Source organism: Lycorma delicatula, chromosome 12, assembly GCF_047948215.1.
Source record: "Lycorma delicatula isolate Av1 chromosome 12, ASM4794821v1, whole genome shotgun sequence".
NCBI classification, from domain to species: Eukaryota; Metazoa; Arthropoda; class Insecta; order Hemiptera; family Fulgoridae; genus Lycorma; species Lycorma delicatula.
Window position 1 is genome coordinate 30,199,097 of NC_134466.1, and position 20,266 is coordinate 30,219,362.

Below are 20,266 nucleotides of genomic sequence, written 5' to 3' on the forward strand. Positions count from 1 at the left end.
GTTTAGTTAAATAATTCAATTTAAAATACTTAAAATCTATAAGATAACATTATTTTTCGCATAAATATGTTGTACACAATAAGCTTACCCTAATTTTACCTTAAAATCCTGGTCAGTTTTACATTTCATTTTAAAGTAACGACGAATTTGAAGTTAACTGTTCCGTAACTGCGTCGAAGAAGAGGTACGTTAACCGACTAACGTCGAAAACAAAATTGCCGTTATCATCTCTTTAATTTACTTATTTTTCTTAATTGGATTTATAACCTTTAATTTTAATCGGTGAATAATTTTTATTCATTTATTTTATTTATTTATAATAAATAAAATATAAAAATAATAAATTATAAAAATAATGTAATCTCTATTTTTATAAAAATAGTCATCGATAAAAAAAGTTGTGATCAATGCAGTATATGTATATGTAACAGGTTTTATTTATCATATGTTTGGGCAAAGATAGGTTATGTGAAATTAAAATCAGTCGAGAGTGAGTAAAAAAAAATTGAGAGAAAGTTTAAAAAGTAAGTGATTGTAGCAGTATTGTAAGAAAATCTTTGTTAATGTTTTTTTGGTTACTAATAATTAAATATGCCTGATTATAATTTAACCAAATTATTATTAAATTTTAAGATTGAAAGGTTAACCTACGTTCACGTACGTTTTTAACAGTTTTATTTTCAGTTTTACTGTGTGTTGTTTTAATAGAAATATATAATATAAAAACAGTAATGAAATGTAAATATTAGATTGTACTATATATTAACAAAAAATATATATTAGAATTTCTATCCGGCTTCGCACGGGCTCTGTTCATTAATTTTGTTATCTTTCTTTTACAGGAACAGTATTATTCTGTTGATGAATTTTTAGTAATACTAATAAAAAATATGAGTTTTCTGCACCCCTTTCAACTTGTATATAAATATGTGCTCAAAATAATTTCCAATGTATTTTTTTTTTTTTTATATAAATTTCTTTTTTATTTGTTACTTATACTGTCCTGATCTACATAATGTATTATATTTCGATCAAAATAAAGATTTATTTTTTGTTTACATATACAAGTCGTATTGATAAATTTTACTAAATATTCATAAACAATAATTTTTGCTCGGCTTCACACGGTTAGTTAATAAATAGAATTAGATTTCTTGTTTTAATAGATAACTTTTTTTTAATCGTCAATATTATATTATTGACTACGTTGAAGTTGATTTATTTACAATATTTTTTAAAACCTAGTCGGGAATCAAACCAGAGACCTTTCGGTTTAATAACCCAGCATGCTTCCATCGAGTCTGTCTTTTAACCTTTGTGTTTTTATAACACAAATTATATGAAATTGATTAATTATAAAAGTTAAAATCTTTACTCGTTTAAGAAATTAAAAAATCGCTGTAGTAGTTACATTCGTAAAAAAGTAACGTTTCCATAAAAATTATTGTTAATTTTAAGGAGACTATTATACATAATCTTAACAAAATATGGCAATCCTGAAATAACTTTTCAACAGTTAAATATAGAAAAATTAAATTTAGCAAATTCTAGTACTTTAAAATGATCAATTTTTTGCTATGAGACTACTTCATCCTAAGTCGATAGGGGACCCCCGAAGGAGAGCTATTGAAAATTTTAAATGGAGAGGAAGGATTAATGTTGATGTAAAGCAATCAGGCTACGTAAAGTCTGATTAAAATGGCAGTCATTAATATACATAATAAATCTCCTTTAATCTAAGAAAAACATAAGATTAACTATCGAGGTTTTTTTTATAAACCTTCGGGTCTACCGTTAGGCATTGCTTCAGAGGATGAGATGCATGATTTGTAGCGTGTGTGAAAATGCCATACTTGACCGGAATTCGAACCCGGGACCTCCAGATGAAAGGCCGAACCGCTACCACTCGCTCCACGGAGGCCGGCAACTATCGAGGTTGATCAAAAAATTACTAACTTTTCATATTTTTTTCCAATAAATCGTTCGTTACCTTGATTACGATGCATCTACATTAATATACCAAAGATAGGAATCTACTATCAACGCAGAAATAACATATATTATAAGGTTTTAAAGCAGTTTAAGTTATATAAGTTTTAAAGTTTAAAGCACTATAAAGTTTGAACGTTTATATAATAAAAACTACCCGTCTGATTAAAAAAAAACACACCATCATTTATATAATTGTATTCTCCATTTAATGGTTTTAAATGGTAATTTCTTATTACATTTTTAAAGTATGTTATTGTGGTAAGAACGAAAAACACATTTTCCGCACCCTCTGTCACATATTTTGACTGTCGTTTGCCATTAAAAAACTACTACACAGATCTCAATGAACTTGTTACACAAGATAGCCTATTTTATTAACTTATGACCCCTTTGATTAAATATCTATATCTTTAATCATTTAAGACTCGCTATTCAGTAAGTAAAATAATTTTATTTTCATTTCTATTCGATCTTGAACACTTATAAAGGTTCTTTATTTTCGTTTTTATTTTAAATTAATAAATGAATATATTTATAAAAGTTTTTTCCAACCTAAATTACTTTAGAGATTTTTACGTACGGAAAAATAATTTTTATTTTTTATTTTTTTTTTTAGTGTAAAAGGGTGAAATAAAATGCTGAAAACGCCACCTTTTTCCTCGGCTCGCTATCTATGGAAGAAGATAAAATTTATATGGTTTTACATATTGAGAAACAGCTCTAAACGGTTTAAGATATAGAGCTATATCTTCAATGTTTTACAACATATTCTTTTTAAAGTGGATATGGCCCTAAATTGCATTTTGCGGCAACAATTTTTTGATTTACAGTGATTCTTTAAAAAGCTGGTAAAGTATTGCATGACTTTCCCGGCTACGCCGGTCAACTAAAGATAAGCATCTACTATCGACGCAGAAATAACATATATTCAAGTTTGAAGCTTTATAAAATAAAAACTACCCGAACCTGAGATAGGATAAAAGCAGTGCAACACATATACGTCGATAGATACTAAGGTACGTACATATGTTTTTTTTTTTAAGTGAAAACTTCTTTAGGCGCGTTGTGTCAGAATTTTTTGTACATACGAATTACATGGGAACAAGGGAAAAAAATCGCTGACTCGCAATAAAAATTTGTTACGTAATGTAAGACGCTAGGCATATATATGAAAGATTTTACCAATCGAATTATTAATTATTCGATTTTACCAATCAAATTTAACGATAAAAATCGAGAGTTACAATTAAAAAGTAATAAGTGCAATATTACATCACGGATTTTTTATTGGTAAAGTTCATTATACTAGTTTTATTAAAAAAGGAAAAATATGTTATGAAGTGATATGACTATAAAAAAAATTAAATTTGAAATACAATTACAAAACTCTTACCGGCCCGATTTTATTTATATGTAATACATATCACATTTACAGAAATAATACAATTCTTATGATTATTCGTTGTTTAATAAATGAAATCAAGTCTGTAAGATTTTTGTAACAAATTAACATTTTTTTGCTTATTATATGGAAAGCTTAAACATTGTTTATCTATTATTGTATATGTATTATCTATTACATATATTTAACACGTATTTTTGAAGTGAAAACTTCTAAAGGCGCGTTGTGTCTATTTTTTGTACATACGAATTACATGGGAACATGGGAAAAAAATCGCTGACTCGTAATCAAAATCTGTAGCGTAACAGAAGACCCTAAGCATATATATATATATATATGAAAGAGAAAAAGGCATAGAGCGAGAATATATATACGCATGTATGAGTGTATATATATATGTAATATGTATTAGCAGAGGATGGGTGGTGGGATAAAACACTGCCGGTGATTCACAATAATTCTCCCTCACTATCGTTCATAATAAGAAAAAATATTGTTTAAATTCATTGTAAGTGTAACACATTATAATATTTATTGAGTTTGGATAACATATGTGAAGATTTTCAACACCTAATTTATATACATTAAAAAATCATTAATCTTGAAAATATTGTCGGTAAAGATTTCTGTTTATTGTTAAAAAATTACTTTATATAAAATATTTTGGTCCCGCAATTCTGTAGGGGCGAATTTCGCTCGCGCTAGTATTTCGAGAACGGTGGCCGCTAGACGCATGGGACAAAGACCTATCGTTCCGGGTGATTGCAAAGTACCTCTGAGCAAAATATGTTTGAGAAATCCCGTTTCTTATGTAAAATATGAATAAAATAACATCAGCTGTCAATAATTAGCTATCACAATTATAAAAATCCACAAAACCCGCTTTCTCTGAAAGTAGTGATAACTGACTGATGCAGAAAATCATTATAAGTTTACAAGTTAACCGAGTAGCTGTTTGAGTATAAAAATCAACCATAATTTTGAAGTTTAAATCGTAAATAATAATCACTGCATATATTAAATAATGATAAATAATATACACACATATCGCTGAATGGAATGAGACCTACATAATCATCATAAATTTAAAATTAATCGTGCTGTTTTCTGTTAAAACATATGTTTTACTATGAATTTTTCAGTAAATCAACTGTTTCAACATGTGAACATTCATCATTGAAAGTAGCCGTTCTTTAATGTATTCGAATAAACGTGAAAAGAGACGTGGAGGTTCAATAGCAAATTTCTTTGTTGTAATTTTGTGGGCATCCAAACCCGTGTTTCTACATATTTTGCAGTAAATCCTCTCTTTCTGCGTGAAAATTTAACTACAAACAGGGAATAATCGTGGAAAACATACGTTGAAATTGTGCGTCAAATTGGTTCTAGGGATCAAAGGTTAAACTGGCTATTGAATGTAAACATAATATGCTACTTGTAATATATATTAATTCGAAACGATTGCGATCCATACAAGTTATCACTTCGGCCGTGCGGTGTTAAGTTAAGCACACATATTTTTTTTTATCTAAAAGTAGTTGGTTCCTAAAACTTAAAAAATGTCCAAAACCCGATACCCCATTTTTAACATGATCACCTTTACTATACTTTCCCCTTTAATATAATTAATGTAGCTATATTTGCCGGGAAAGTAAAGATTATTTAGACATTGTTTTATTCAATCCAGGACCTGTTTTACTTCAATTCTTCAGATCAAAACCACATAAAATTATCAAATTTAAGTTCCAAGAATTTCAGTATGGATTTATTTTACCCTTGGAACAAAAATTAAGGAAAATTTTTTAAGCTGTAACTCGAAAAAAGAGCGAGTTCGGATTAGTGTTTACATACAATGATTTTTTTTTAATTTTCTCTTGCAGAATATCTATTGAAATATTTTCAGTTTCTTCGTAAAATACTTTGTACTTACTTTTTTATTGTTGAACTTGTATTTTTTTCCTTTGTTATCCGTTAACAAAAGTTTGAAAGTAGAATATTGAGAACACAAAACTTTTCACTGTAATATAGAACAGACTACTGAAAATAATTTCAGTAAGTTCACTAAAACATTCAATAACAACAGTTCACTGTGTGTGTAAATACACACACACACACACATACAGATACACTTATTACTTTCAGTTTAATTGAATAATGTTATTCAAAAAATAAATTTAGTTAATCTACCGAAATTATGTTTTCTTTCATTAGCAAATAAAGAAAAAAAACGCCACTATGAGTTACGCTGTTACTTCTATGAAGCCTTGTAATAAACTAATACAGTTGAAATTTGTCTTACTAGATAGCACTGGTGTACATGTAAACCAAAAAAAAACTATTTATGACAATTTTTTTCTTGCTAACGTGTACCACTCCTACCTTACCAACATAATACGAATGTCGGTTGTAGACTTACACTGGGGTTGTTAAACGTTTATTTTAATCTTTATAACTTGTCCTTGAAAAGTAAAGAAAAAAATTATAAACGTTCCTTCTCTTGTTTTGAATTGTTACCATACTATTTTTTTCTATAAACGCTGGTAAGGACTAACAAACTGTGTCAGTCGGTACATTATCACGTTACTGCACTAACACAATCGCACACGCTGCAATAAAATCTCATTACTACAAACAACAGCTACACGTAGCATAGCTCTTACGTTGAATATATTATACATACCTTAATTTTTTTTTTATTTGTGACCGATTAAAGATTCTACCTTTCGTAAATAACGCTTCTCTCTTTTTTATGCCTTTTTTAAGGTAGATTTCATAAGAAAGCTAGCTACCTATTGTAATTACCTATTGTACCGTGATACGACTTCCAGAAAATTTTGACATGTCTTCGCGTTTCACACTCCCAAACGCTAAAACCACCGTCAGCTCAAAGGTTTGTATATACATATATATATTTCACTTTCTTGTGAACACGATAACTGCAGTAATTTTGTGCAAATCAAATTCAAATTTTCCCTAAAAAAAACTCGACCCAAAATCTCGGTCGAGTTCATTAACGGCCAAAATCGGACCATGGAAATGGAAATAGAGTGGCTTTTTCGAAAAAAAAGGCCCTATAACTTTTTTTATTAAGTAAATATCGAATTCGTTTAAAGTTTCTACATTTCCTTGAATAAGGGCCTAAAACTTATCTAAGTAAATTTTTTTGATATCACCAACCATTGGCCCAGGGGGTAGAAAAAATGGGGTTTTGATACCTCAGGTTCAAGTAGCTAGCTAAAAGTAGAAGTTTTAATGGATTTAAACCCCCTGCATGTTACCATTTGTACTTTTTTCATAAGGATAAAGAATACAGAACTCTCTCAGGAAGGGTCAGACTGAACTTGAACTAACTAATGAAAGTGCTGAACTGTAATTGTGCCTGTATCCCTAAAATAATGTAATTTTTAAATAAATTGTATTTTGAGATTTATAATAAGATGGATATTTTAAGACTTTACATACAAAACAATAGAAAAATAAACAAAAAATAAACGTGTAAGTGATGTAACTGTCAAAAGGCTAGAGTGCTCTTCCACATCCAGAAGAGTATGGGGGCTAGATTACAAAAAAAAAATTAGAACATAAAGAACATTTACCGAGGGATAATTTACCTATAGGAGGAAAAGTAGATTGACTGATGCTGAAATTGACAAGTTGCAAAATATATATTTTTCCAGTAGCACACGTCAAAGAATTAGGATTCTAACTAATGGGATCTGTTGGAGTTTTATATTTTTTTTAGAATTGGAACAATATATGCTTTCTTCCACTTCCACAGGTAAGTTCCATCCCATCATATCTGATAATCTGATTTTGTTTGGTGAATCTATTAGATCGTCTTCAAATTAACAGCATAATATGGAAACAAAGTTTGTACGCCCACAGATGACCTTCACTATCTTCCAAATGTCTGCTGTAGTAGTATTTCTGTTGGTATAGACCAAGTATTGTTGTCAGGATCGTTTTTTAAGTCTTACAAATCTGAGTTAAATAAAACATTGGTTAAAGCATCGACATCATTATCAATAACTTCAGTCGTTTCAGGGAGTGAACCTCATCCAATCTGCCTCATCAAACAGTTGCCTTTGGAGATGGAATAAACTTTCATTGAAATTGTTTAAATTTCCACCAGAAAATGGTCACTTCGGTGGAAATGTATAAAACCTTGAAAGTATATTTCAGTGCCATTGATACTGCATCAATGGCAATTTAACATTTATAACTGCTATAAATGTTAAATTTAACAGGACATCAATCCGTATCTGGCATTTAAATAAGTTCAAAGCCATTATTTAATACAACAAAGTCAGATTTTAAAAGGAACATTTCCAATATCCACAAATAAGATTGTGTGCATTAAAGCCACCCATTAGTAGTATGTGTGAGGAAGCCGGTTAATTAATCACATTATGACATCCTCCTAATCAAAATTCGACAGATATGCTGCAGATAGTAATCTGTAGAATTTAATCATACAACAATGTCCCTGATGTATTAAGTAAATGCTTGTCTTCTTTGTAAAGAGTTACATGGAATAGGCAGCACCCTATATCTCGGAATGGATATTTGTGATATTAGGTGGCTTATAGAAATATTTAAATTTCTTCAAACAACCACTAACTTGTCCTGGTGAGGGCACAAATTGAATGAAACTGCATTATTTCATTTCAATACAGCTAACTGTGTTACACATATCTTGATTCATTATTCTAACTACTTGATCCGATATAACAAATCGTATTATGTTCACTCAAAATTTAATCATCATATTCTATCAGTAAATCTCATGATGATTGGATATAAGATATTGTTTAAATTTATGTATTTTGAATTTATTTAGTCTTTAATTGTAAAATAACACTTTATTAATAAACAATTCTAGTTAAATACATAGTCTTTCTTTCCTATCATTTACCTTGAAATAGTAATTGTAAATTTTAACCCATATCCTATCCACTTTCTGTTGGTGGTGAAGGGGTAATAAACAAACAAACACGCAGTATTAACAGAAATACATTTACTGAAGTTAATACATTTATAAAATTACATTTAATTTCTAATATTCTCTATAATAAACAACAAAACAGAATATTATTTACATTAAACAGATAACATTTCATACAGTATTAGATCAATTTACGCATCGGTACTTCCCGCTCAGGAAGAGCTCCAAATCTCCGTGGTTTATAGTGAATAAGGCACCACCAAGAACACCACCATCAAATACATTTTTACGTGTAGTATAATATTTCGATATTTAATAGTTTTCTCATTCATGAAATTATATCGCTTATCATATCGCAAGTGCATTTCATTTCGAGATGTAAACTATCGGGAATATCGAACGATCTGCAGTGCAAGGTATATACAACAAAATCTTTTCTCAACAGAAGTCTGAACGAAGCTTTGTCTATCGATCGAGTTGAAACAATTAATTTATAGAAGGTTTGATCCATTCATCGGTTACTTATCCAATACTGAAGTCGTAAAGGAAAAGTATTGACAGATTTCTCCCCTCTAAACTCTGTTGTTGGATAGAGGTAGTACTTTGAAACAAAATGCCTCAAGAAGACGCTGTTGTATCACTTTGTACCACCGCAACCGGAAGTGAACGTGGTTTTCCTGCCGACCCTTGGCACCGTCGTAGCAGTTTTCATTTAAAAAAAAATGAGAACATCTCATTGTTGATTTAACATCTCATAGCTTCCTCCATGTCTGCTCATATTCCGGAAAACAGGTTGAATATGAGGTCCGTCCTTGCCGTCGCGAAGATGTATTCGTTTATCTCAAGACTCGTAGTCCTCGTTACGGATGAGATAATCTTCCCGATGGACGTGCTCACGACCCGTTGATCTTAAAGGGTTGAGCAATGTTGAATTGGGAACACGCGTTCTTCGAAAAATCTTCGGTCAACTGTTGTCTGTGGAGGTCAAATACGTACAATCTTTTGCCCGCAAATATCACGTTGTCTCCGTCGGGCAGCTGGCACAGCGCGTCCGTTTCCCCGAATGAGTCGTCGAAAAACTTCAACCGATCAGTGATCACCAGTGGTCTGTTGTACTTTTGGTGACGTGATTTTCGTCGATCAATCACAACAGTTTCTTGTAGATCACGTAGTTTCCCGTTGACCAGCAGATAGCGGACGTTACCGCCTTCTTACTAGATTAGTATTGTCACCGATTTGGCAATCTTATAAATTTTTATTAATACTCATATCTTTATCAATATTCACGTAGCCAGTTTTTGAATCAAACAGTTGGTTTCTCTACCTATGTATACGTTTTTATTCCAAGCCAACATCCTCTGATTGTAAAGCGTACAGAACATGTTTCGATGGGCGTCAAAAAACTTTCATTATTACGATAAATCTTATTAGTTTACCAAAAGTGTAAAATACTTGTACATATATATATATATATATATACAGATTTCTTGATAGCGCTCTCTCTCTCTCTCTCTCTCTCTCTCTCTCTCCAATATATGAAGTATATAATTTAAAAATATTTTGATTCTCTCTTTTTTTCTTTTTAACAGAAATAAATTTGACTTAAAATTTTGATGAATTTCATCAGGAAATTTTTCGGATGATACGGTACTTTTTTCCGTTGCTGACTCAGAATGAGGCGGATGGATAAAAGGTAATAAACAATAAATCTGTTTGTTCTATTTGTGTTATGTTTACATCCGATTCAATCGTACAAGTGTCTATTCACGATTTATACCCATTATCGTATCCGACTTTGTATCGAAGGTAAAAAAAAAATCGAAAATATAGAATATACGAGTATATTTGAAAAATAACCATAGTTATGTTTAACCTATAGAACGGTAATAAATTTATAATATATCTCAAAATAGTGTCTGCCGTTATTACCGAACATTCTTCCTATATATACAAACGCAATCTCACAAAGGAAAATTTTTTTTAATTTTCCATGAGAAAGTTGATGAAATTTTTATTTAATGTTTTAATGTTAAAAATGTACATCTATTTACTTTTTTGAAGGTAAAAATAAATTTTGTTAAAGTAACTTAGACCTCCGACTAAATAATAACGTTTTCCAGTCCTCTATGTTACTTGAGCGTTGTATAATCTTGAGTAAGTATTTTTATTTTCAAATTATATATTTTTAAAAAATATTTTTATTATAGTCGCATCCCCAGTTAAAGTCATTAGCGACTTATCAGAGTAATGTAATTGCACCGGTAAATGTACAGTCTTGAACAAACCCAAGTTGATTACTCCTGAGACATGTGGTTAATTGAAACCCAACCATCAGATAACATCGATATCCGCGATCTAGTATTGAAATCCCAATGAACTACCTTTATTAGGATTTGAACTTGAAAACTTCGACTTCGAAATCAGCTGATTTACGACAACGAGTTTACTACTAGACCAACCGGTGGGTAAATTATTATGTTGTAAGAAATTATATTATTGTTAAAATATTTACAATATTTTAAAAATATTATTTTTTATTCATATGTCTAATAACTTTCGATTTTAATGTTTATACGTTACTTTCCCAACGAAAATGGCAAGAATAGCTTTATTAAAGGCGAAAGCACGATGATCATGTCAAAAATGGGGTATCGATTTTTTCTGCAAATCTTTATGTTTTAGGATCAAATTAGTTCATTTAGACCTATATATGTATAAACATATATGTATGTACATGTGTCACATTATTTTTGGCCTTATATCTCAGAAATTACCGAACCGATTTTTTTCAAATTTGATTCAAATATTCCTGTATATGGAAGATTGATCATATTAATTTATTTTTCAAAATTCGTTTCGGGGGTGAGGATTTATCGCGAAAAAACCAATTTCGATTTTCTTCAGAGGTATTTTAGAGAAAACTTATTAAAGGGAATTTTTTTACCTACATGCATATGTAAATAATCGAAAAAAGTTTCAAAAAATCAACCCCAATCTGTGAAAGTTTAAATATATGCTTTTTTAGTTTTTTCCTGTATCTCCCTTCGGTTGAAATATTTTTCAACATTTTTTGAAAGTTTATAAATCGAGCTATCATGAAACGTCTACAAATTCTTTTAGATATAGACGTCGGATCTAAAATCTAGAAAAGATTGTCGAAGATTTTCCTTTTCTTATTTTAGCTTTTATTGGAGGAATATTAGATTTACAGAAACTTAACTTAAACAAATTTATTAAGCTTAACCTATACATGAATATTTTTAGAAATTTAAAAAAAATTTACTTCCACTATGTATTTATCATTTATTTAGCGTATGGCACTAAAACCTAACACCAATTACAGTCAAAATTATAAACAAAGATTTAACAAACTAATATATGCTATCGATTCTGGAGTCGCCGTCAGGAAATCTTCAGGATTCCCTTCATAAGCTGTCCTAGGACAAACTTCTGTGATGTGTCTGATTTTCACCACACTCACAAAGGGGCGTCGGTGTTTTACCCCATTTATACAGGAAATAGGCCATTGCTGAGGCTACCATGCTGAGTCCGTATTCTGTTTAGCGTTGACCATGTCTTACGTGGCAAGTCAAAACCCGGCGGACTTTGAGTAATACATGGGATTTGATTATTCTGCTTTGTGGTCCATTCTCGACGCCAGGCGTCAGTTAGGTCAAATTCGGCAGCAATTGCTGTTTTGATAGGTGGCTTTCTAGATCGAAGGCGACCACGATTGGCATTCCCAATGCCCTCATGTATCGGCAGGTTTCGATTGTCCATAATCTTCTTGTACTCTCTTACAAGAGCGTTCATACGGCGTAGGTTCGGAGGTGGTATGTGGCTCAATACCGGGAGCCACATACCACCCCCGAAGCCACACTGGCGCACAATATTCAGCAGCCGAGAAGACCAGGCTCAGAGCCGATGTGCGCAAAGTGGAAGCCGATGCTCCTCACGTCGTTCCACAGAGCTTATGTATGATGTTTCTCGCTTTCGCTTCCCTGCAGTTTTCATTAGGTGCTCCTTAAATGAAAGCGTTCTATCAAGTGTCATGCCTAGGTATTTCGGTGTCTTATTGTGAAAGAGCCATGTATCCTCGAATAGAATTTTAATCTCCCTATTAGCAAACTTGTTACTCAGATGAAAGCACGACACCTCTGTTTTACTAGCATTAGGTTGGAGGCGCCATCTCCGGAAGTACCTCCCCAGTTTCTCCAGGTCAGCCATCAGGACCTCCTCCGACTCTTCAAGCGATCTACATTTTATTGTTAGCATCCAGTCATCGGCGTAGCCGTGCTTTTTAGATCTTGTCTCTGGCGTGTCCGCAACGTAGAAGCTGAAAAGGAGAGGCGCAAGTACCAACCCTTGTGGCAGGCCATTTTTTCCACTCTGTAAAAAATATATGATCTTCTTTTGTCTATAACTTTGAATATTTTTTAAAAATTCTTTTTTCAATTTTTTTTGTTAAGGATCACTTCTTTGTAAAAATTTTACTAAATTATCGTCACAAAGTAAGGGAATCCGTCTAAAATTAAAAAAATTATATTTGAAATTTGAAAATTTTGATGCTTAAATCTTATTTTAGTAAGAATTTTATTTTGGTAATCAAAAAAATTGCATTGATATGGGGGCTCCAATATTTTAATAAATTCGGGAATTTTTTCTATTACATATATTTAAGCGTTTATTATGAAAATAAAATAAAATTTTTAATTATTGAACAGCAATGCCGAACAGAAAGGTTTTCAAATGAAAAAAATGTGAAACTCTTACAATACTTTGCTAACTTGTTTTAATTGTACTTTTTCTTAATTTATCTATTATAATTAAAGAGTAATTATTTATTTTTTTCAGTATAAAATAAAATAATGTAATTGAAAATAAATTAATGGAAGCAACGAATATAATAAAAAATACGATAAAATTCTTAGGTTTAGATATGAAAAGCGGTGAACATGGCATTCGATGATTATTATATATTCTATTAAAATTAATATTCTATGTCTCTTCAACGATGTATTTAATAAATAATTGGAATTATATTGATACAAGAATTAATAAGTTAAAATCAATTGCATTTTACACCGCGTCATTAATGTACGCTACCGTAATTATTTTGTCATGGAAATGTTTTGTTTCAACTGTTATAATTATATCAAAAGGAAATAATGATGAATATCCATTTATAATTACAAATGATAGAAGAGAATTATTGAATGCTATTACAAATGATATACATATCCGTAATAGAAAAATGTATAATTCAATTAAAACGTGTATCATTATTACCGACGTATTACCGTTAATTGCAGGTCTTAATATAATAATTAATACAAATGATTTAAGTTCAATAGATTTAGAAAATCTACCGTTAATTAATCCCGTACACTATCCAAAGTATTTTAACAAATTATATGTATATTTCATTTTTTACTTTATACAAAGCACATACGTTATATTATCAGCGATGCATGCATGCGTATCATTTTCTGTATCAATTTTATCAATGGAAATTGTCGCTAATGGTATAAAATTACTTTGTTTATCGATAAATGAAAAGAACAATATCAGTAATTTTATATTTTCTAATGAAAAATTTAATTCATCAAAAAATAATAATATATAAATAAAAATTCTTCAAAAAATGACTTGTGTAAAATATTTAACATATATTATTAAGAATCGTCAATTCATTATCAGTTATTTATTAAAAATAATAAATTGAATAACTATTTTAATATTTTAATTAATTGTACTTTAAACGGAATACATCAGTACTAGAATAATGTGTTTGAATATTGTATTTGTTTAAGGTCCGTACCGATTTTCGATAAAATATAAATCTATTATCGATTGCAAAGTATGTTCCAAGAAGTCGTTATTAATTTGATTAATATCGATAATAGTCGATTAACGATAGAATTTATGTAAATAACTATAATCGGGTGGATTTTATTTTACTTTTATTCATCAGAAGACAGTATTTAACTTATTTACCTAGAAGTTGAATAAGGTGTTCATTCTAGTGGCATTCATCTTCCTACTAGACAACTTAATTTTTTTTTGTTCCCGATAATCGTGAAAACTATTGAACCAATCATTACGAAATTGTAAAGTTAACTTTCTTGTAACCCAGGGAACGTTTATTACAATTTAAACCTTACCAATCTCACTAGCAAATAAATTAAAAATTAAAAAAAACGAATAAATAATAAAATAGAATATTGTTTACTACTCGTAAATTTAATGTCATCGTCTATTTAGATTGCATTATTTATCTTAATATCGACTTTCTCAACACTAATTATGATTTACTAAATTTAATATCATCATCTATAAAAGATAGATTTGTATTACCATCGTAGTATAGCAAAATTCTCCTGTGTTACTTATACGCCAAATATTTCTGTTGTTCACTTTATTTGGCTTACCAAATTTCCCCGTGTTTTTTTGTCATAAAACGCATCTCTCCATGAAAATATCTTAAAGAATACCTTTAAAATGGCAAATGCATTTTCAGAAATAATAAGCGTTTCATGCTGATCTTATAGGTTAAGGGAATAATGCTGAATCGATAAGATTAAGCAATATACTAATCCTCTACAAAGTGTTGTATTTGTATCCTCTACAAAGTGCGGGAAAATTATCTTTAAAAAACTAAATAAAAACATCGTAATTAGTTGGTTAGATAACGCTGTAAAAATTAAAACCAAACAGAAGTAAGAAGAATGTTATTTATTTGACGTAATTTTAATGCCAATAATTACTTAATAATATGTAATTAGTATGTTACAGTTGATTCATATTGAAAAATCATCGTTGTATCTTGACTATAGATTAAAGAAATTGGAAAATTTTGATAGTAAATTAAAAATATATTTTTGTTGGATTACCAAACTTTTAACCGTCAAATTGAAAGAAGAAATAAATTAAAATTTTCTTTACAGGAAAACTAATTTAGTTAGCGAAGGAATTCAAGGTATATAACTTTCATTAAATTGCGCATTTTGCTTATATACTTGTATGTCAATGTATCTTATTGTACAGGTAAATAAATTTAAGTAAATTTTCCTTTTTTTGTATTTTAGACATTACAATTCTTTTATCTTTTTTTAGTTATTTAAGAAGTAAGTATTGAAGTGACACTCTTTTTCTTTTTACTGTTCAGCCTCCGGTAATTACCTTTCAAATAATACTAGAGGATGAATGAGGATGATATGTATGAGTGTAAATGAAGTGTAGTCTTGTACAGTCTCAGTTCGACCGTTCCTGAGGTGTGTGGTTAATTGAAACCCAACCATCAAAGAACACCGGTTTCCACGATGTAGTATTCAAATCCGTGTAAAAGTATGACTTGAACGCTGGAACTCTCGACTTTCAAATCAGCTGATTTGGGAAGACGTGTTCACCACTAGACCAACCCGGTGGGTGAAGTGACACTCTCTAATGAAGCGTTTCCGAACCTATGGTATGGTATTTATAAATAATTAAAGTCTGTTTTTTAGGTCATTATTAAATTAAAGTCATATATATATATATATATATGAATATTAAAAAGTTCTATTTTAATCCCGCTTAAAATGCTTGGAGATGCTGTTAAGAAAAGACCTGAAATTAAATGAAATATTTTTTATTTTAATATATTCCTGATAAATTTCATTATCTCATAAAAACTGAAAGGAGATATAGTGATTTTGAAATATCTATTTACAACCCACTTTCATCGTTTACTGGTGAATGAGGAGAAATGAGGCAATTATTTGAAAAATTGGAAGATTAGTATTAAACGAACAGGGAAGAACTTTTCCGTTTATACAAAGTAATTCAAGGAAAAGGGAAATTTTGAAGTTCGTGTTGGTAGCGCTGGGCGAATGACAGCAGTGAATAATCAATAGAACCCAGCTCATACCATCTCGCCGTTTAGTTACCACGGATACTTGAAAGTAGTGCAAAGCGTGCTTTAGCCATCAAAGCTTTTTATAAAGATATAACAGTATGGAGGCCACGCATAGAGATTTTCACCGCCAGTTTAATTTAGGACGCCACTATCGTTTACATGAAATTAAAACGTAAACATTCTGACCCACGTATGGGGAAGACACACGCCTTGTGATGATCCCGGTTGCCACACTAACCCCTCCGTTCCTAGCAAATGCGGATCCATTTCTCCAGTCCCTAAAAGCGTCCTCGACAAGCCCTCAAAAATATATCCCGATAGCTTTTGATTTTAGCCTATCCGCCTAGACTGGCGCCGAATATCGCATAATTGCTTCGCAGACGCCCTTATAAGGATACTCATGGTCTTAAAGTTAAGACCTCAATCGGGATTAACCACACGTCATTTACCAAAGAAGGCACTGCAGACCTTCCCCACGACGTATTGAAGGTGTTTCTTAAATTTTATTTTCTCATCTAGAAACACCCCGAGGTAATTTGGAACCGAACATACTTAATACGCTGGCCTGCCATCAAAACACGGACTCACCGACTCACTGATAAACAGCCTTTGAAGAGCATCATCGTGATCTTCTGCGGGCTGAACGTCATCTTATGTTGATGAACACAAAGATCGAAGCCTGAGTAGCTCGGAGTTCTACCTCCTTCCGCGAGCATCCTTCGACCAGCACCCATCGTCAGCATAAGCCACGATGTGACGCCCGCTGGGCAACCTCAGCCAAAGAAAGGAATCAAACTCCACTACCCACAACAAAGGACCCAACATGCTGCCCTGGAAATACCCTTTGGACAGCGTCTTGCCTACCTCATGGCTGCCCTCGCGCAGTAGCACATTGCAACCTGCAACTCACTCACAGTGCATTCTCTTTTTTGTAGTTGATAAATGGCCGAGAGCCACTACAGATTACTAAACGCCCCAGAAATGTCCAGGAAGATTCCCAGGACATATTCCATTTCACTAGTTGTTACCGCACTCATCACACGGAGTATGGCGTCCTCAGTGCCATTTTCGGGACGAAAACCCTACTGATTCTCCATCACGTGTACCGTACCTTGTCATGGTCGTTGTTTGACATGGAAGAACCAAGTAAGGGAAAAATAAAACAGTTAAACATCAGGTATAAGGAGCTTTATTGATTGTTAGACAAGGGTTCACATTTGTCGCTGACCAAGAAAGATTTAATAAAACAGTCATTCTAAAACTGATTTTGAATAAAGCTATGGGGTACAATGAAAACGAGCAACATTGAGGTTATACAGTGTTTCCAGATGTTATTAGTGTGTGTGGGAATTGGCGAGAACCATTACAGAGGCGCTGTGGTTTGCACGGAACGAAGAAATCCATTACTACCTGGAATCGCCTTATGTTCGCGAGGAAATCAAACAGTTTGGTTCAAATTACACACAACGGCTAGGTAATCATGTAAACTATCTGGCAGTGAACCTCCTAGACAATAGTGACGATGTCCGCCAACTGAAACGCCTTAATATGCTGGATTTGGGGAAGTCTGAGTGACTCGAGTAGGGACGATATCTCTTAAGTCATGAGCATCATCTCAATGCCTTCATGGAGAGCCTGATTTCTTTCTTCTCTTTCACGAGATAATTATGTTACTATTTTATTTGTCTTCTTCTTTTTTTTATGTTATTGATTTTTGTTTCGTTTTTCGTTAGTCTTTTATAAGGATTATTCAGTCCTTATAAGGACTGAATCAGTGCAAGTGCATTTATGTATGTGAGCTTTTGTCTTAAATATGTATGTTTTATTAAAGGGCTTAATTGGAGACTCCGGATTAAGTCTTTATTTTAATTCTATTCAATCATGGTTCCTTAGTCCAAACCTATTGTGAATAAACAAATTGTACGATAGAAAAAAAATGTTCTTTTTTATAGAAGGATGATATAATATCCAAATTAACAGAGGGATTTTTATGCATTCTTGTTTTTTATCTAATATATGTTTTTGATGCAAGTGGAGAACGCGTTACTATGGAGGTAATTTTTTTTTCTATTTAAATAAATTATAATTAGATTTTATTAATCTATACATTAATAAAATGATAACTTAGGTCTCCCTATGTATGCACCACGCAATAACTGCAGGACAGAGTTTAATAAAAACTTTGCAGATTTATACCTTAAAGGCTTGGCCATTATTTCCAACTAGAATTATCACGATATTCCTAATGGGGGGTTAAAGATATTTGTTATTATTATTATTATTATTAGCTTAAATTTCCCCATTTAGCAAACCATTTATGGATTTTGGTTGTTTATTTTGGCTGTCGATATTGGACTATCGAAAGTTAAAAAAATATGCCTTCAATAAAGAGAAGGTACCTTTCTTATTATTCAAAGCCTGCTAAAAGAATGGGAGTATCTCGGTCTTATGAATAGCTGAAGTGCGTGATTATCAGTTAGCTACTGACCGATAGCGCTACGCCTAGACTGGAGCTGTAGCTTCGTCTACAGCGGGATCGTATCAGAGTTTCTACGTCAAGAACAAGGGAAACGTTGGAGGAAAGAGCTTTTCAGTCTTTAATAGTTATTTATCGTATTACTCTCACAATCATGAGGGTAACAGAGCGGGCGGAGCCCCTTGGCTAGATGAAGGGAAGAAAAGATGACCGACTAGTAAGTAAATAATTAAATTGAAACTTCATAAATGACTAAATATTTTACTTTTTTAATTTGAGCAAATTAATTTATATTCTAAACCATACATTTTTTTTTTTTTGTTGCAGCGGGAAAATTTAAGGAATGAGTTATACAAATTCGACTGGATTAATAAATCACACTGGTTTAAAAAAATGTTATTAATTGTTATGACGCGTAATAACAAATCCATGGAAATTAAACCATTTGGATTAATTACATTAAATTTGAGAAATTTTTCAGCGGTAATATAATATACTTTCCTTACTCTAATAATAATAAATAATTATAATAATAATAATGATGATGATAACTAATTTGTGTGTGTGTGTGTGTGTGTGTGTGTATGTGTGTGTGTGTGTGTGTGTATGTATATATATGTGTGTGTGTGTGTTTGTGTGTGTGTAGCCAACAATTTGGGCTTTTTCTTAACTACAGTAATAAGCCTTCATAGCTTTTAAACGATATATCATAAGTGGTACTTTCACTGGTTCCAGAGTTATATCCAAATGAAATTTTAATTAATGAAATATTTGGATCTTAGGCGAAGGCACATCGGTTCGAATCAGACTTCATCTCCTTTTTTTTTTTAATTTAAATATATTTATTTATTATTCAGTGAGATCTTTATTAATTACGTTTATTGATTTATTAATCAATGAGATTAACCTCTCATTGAAAAAATATCAGAAGTTTTTAATGAAATAAACGTTTATGTACTTTTCATTTTAAAAAAATGTGTAAATGTAATTTAATAGGCGTACAAGGAAGTCACGTGTTGTCCACATCAAATGTTTTTTGTTAAGGATCACTTTATAAAAAAAAAACTTACTAAATGTCCCTACAGAGTAAGAAAGCTCCGATTGGTAATCATTAATTATAATCAATCAAAAAGCTCCATCGAGACGGAGGCTCCAAAATTTTAAAAGATTCGGAAAATATTTTTTGTTACTTTTATTTTAAGGTTTATTATGAAACTAAAAATAAGACTTTTAATGATCGAATCGCAAAGACTTTCTGGCAAAGCCGGAAAGTTTTACGATGAAAAAGCTGTAAAAGGTATTGTGACTTGGCCGGTATGCCGGTTTCCCGGTCTTTTTATACACTAATAAACTGTAGTAATATTTATGATGCCTAGCTTTTTCTTATTTTTTAGAATTAGCTTTTTTCTGTTTCAGTCAATAAATGTTGTGTATTCTTATTACAATCTGTTAACAGATTTAAAAATAATTAAAATTGAGAGTAATTATTCTTCAACTGCAGATATGAAAAACTTTATGTATATATATATTTATGGAAATATTTTTTAACTATAT

At 31.3% G+C, this 20,266-nt stretch overlaps 1 long non-coding RNA gene across 1 annotated transcript; it reads left to right on the forward strand.

The window, feature by feature from the left end:
• The first annotated feature begins 447 nt into the window (after positions 1–447).
• Positions 448–19,189, forward strand: LOC142333474 (uncharacterized). Its single transcript, XR_012758610.1, has 3 exons — positions 448–524; positions 2,609–3,008; positions 19,040–19,189. It is a non-coding gene; the product is annotated as an uncharacterized LOC142333474 (long non-coding RNA).
• Positions 19,190–20,266: the final 1,077 nt, after the last annotated feature.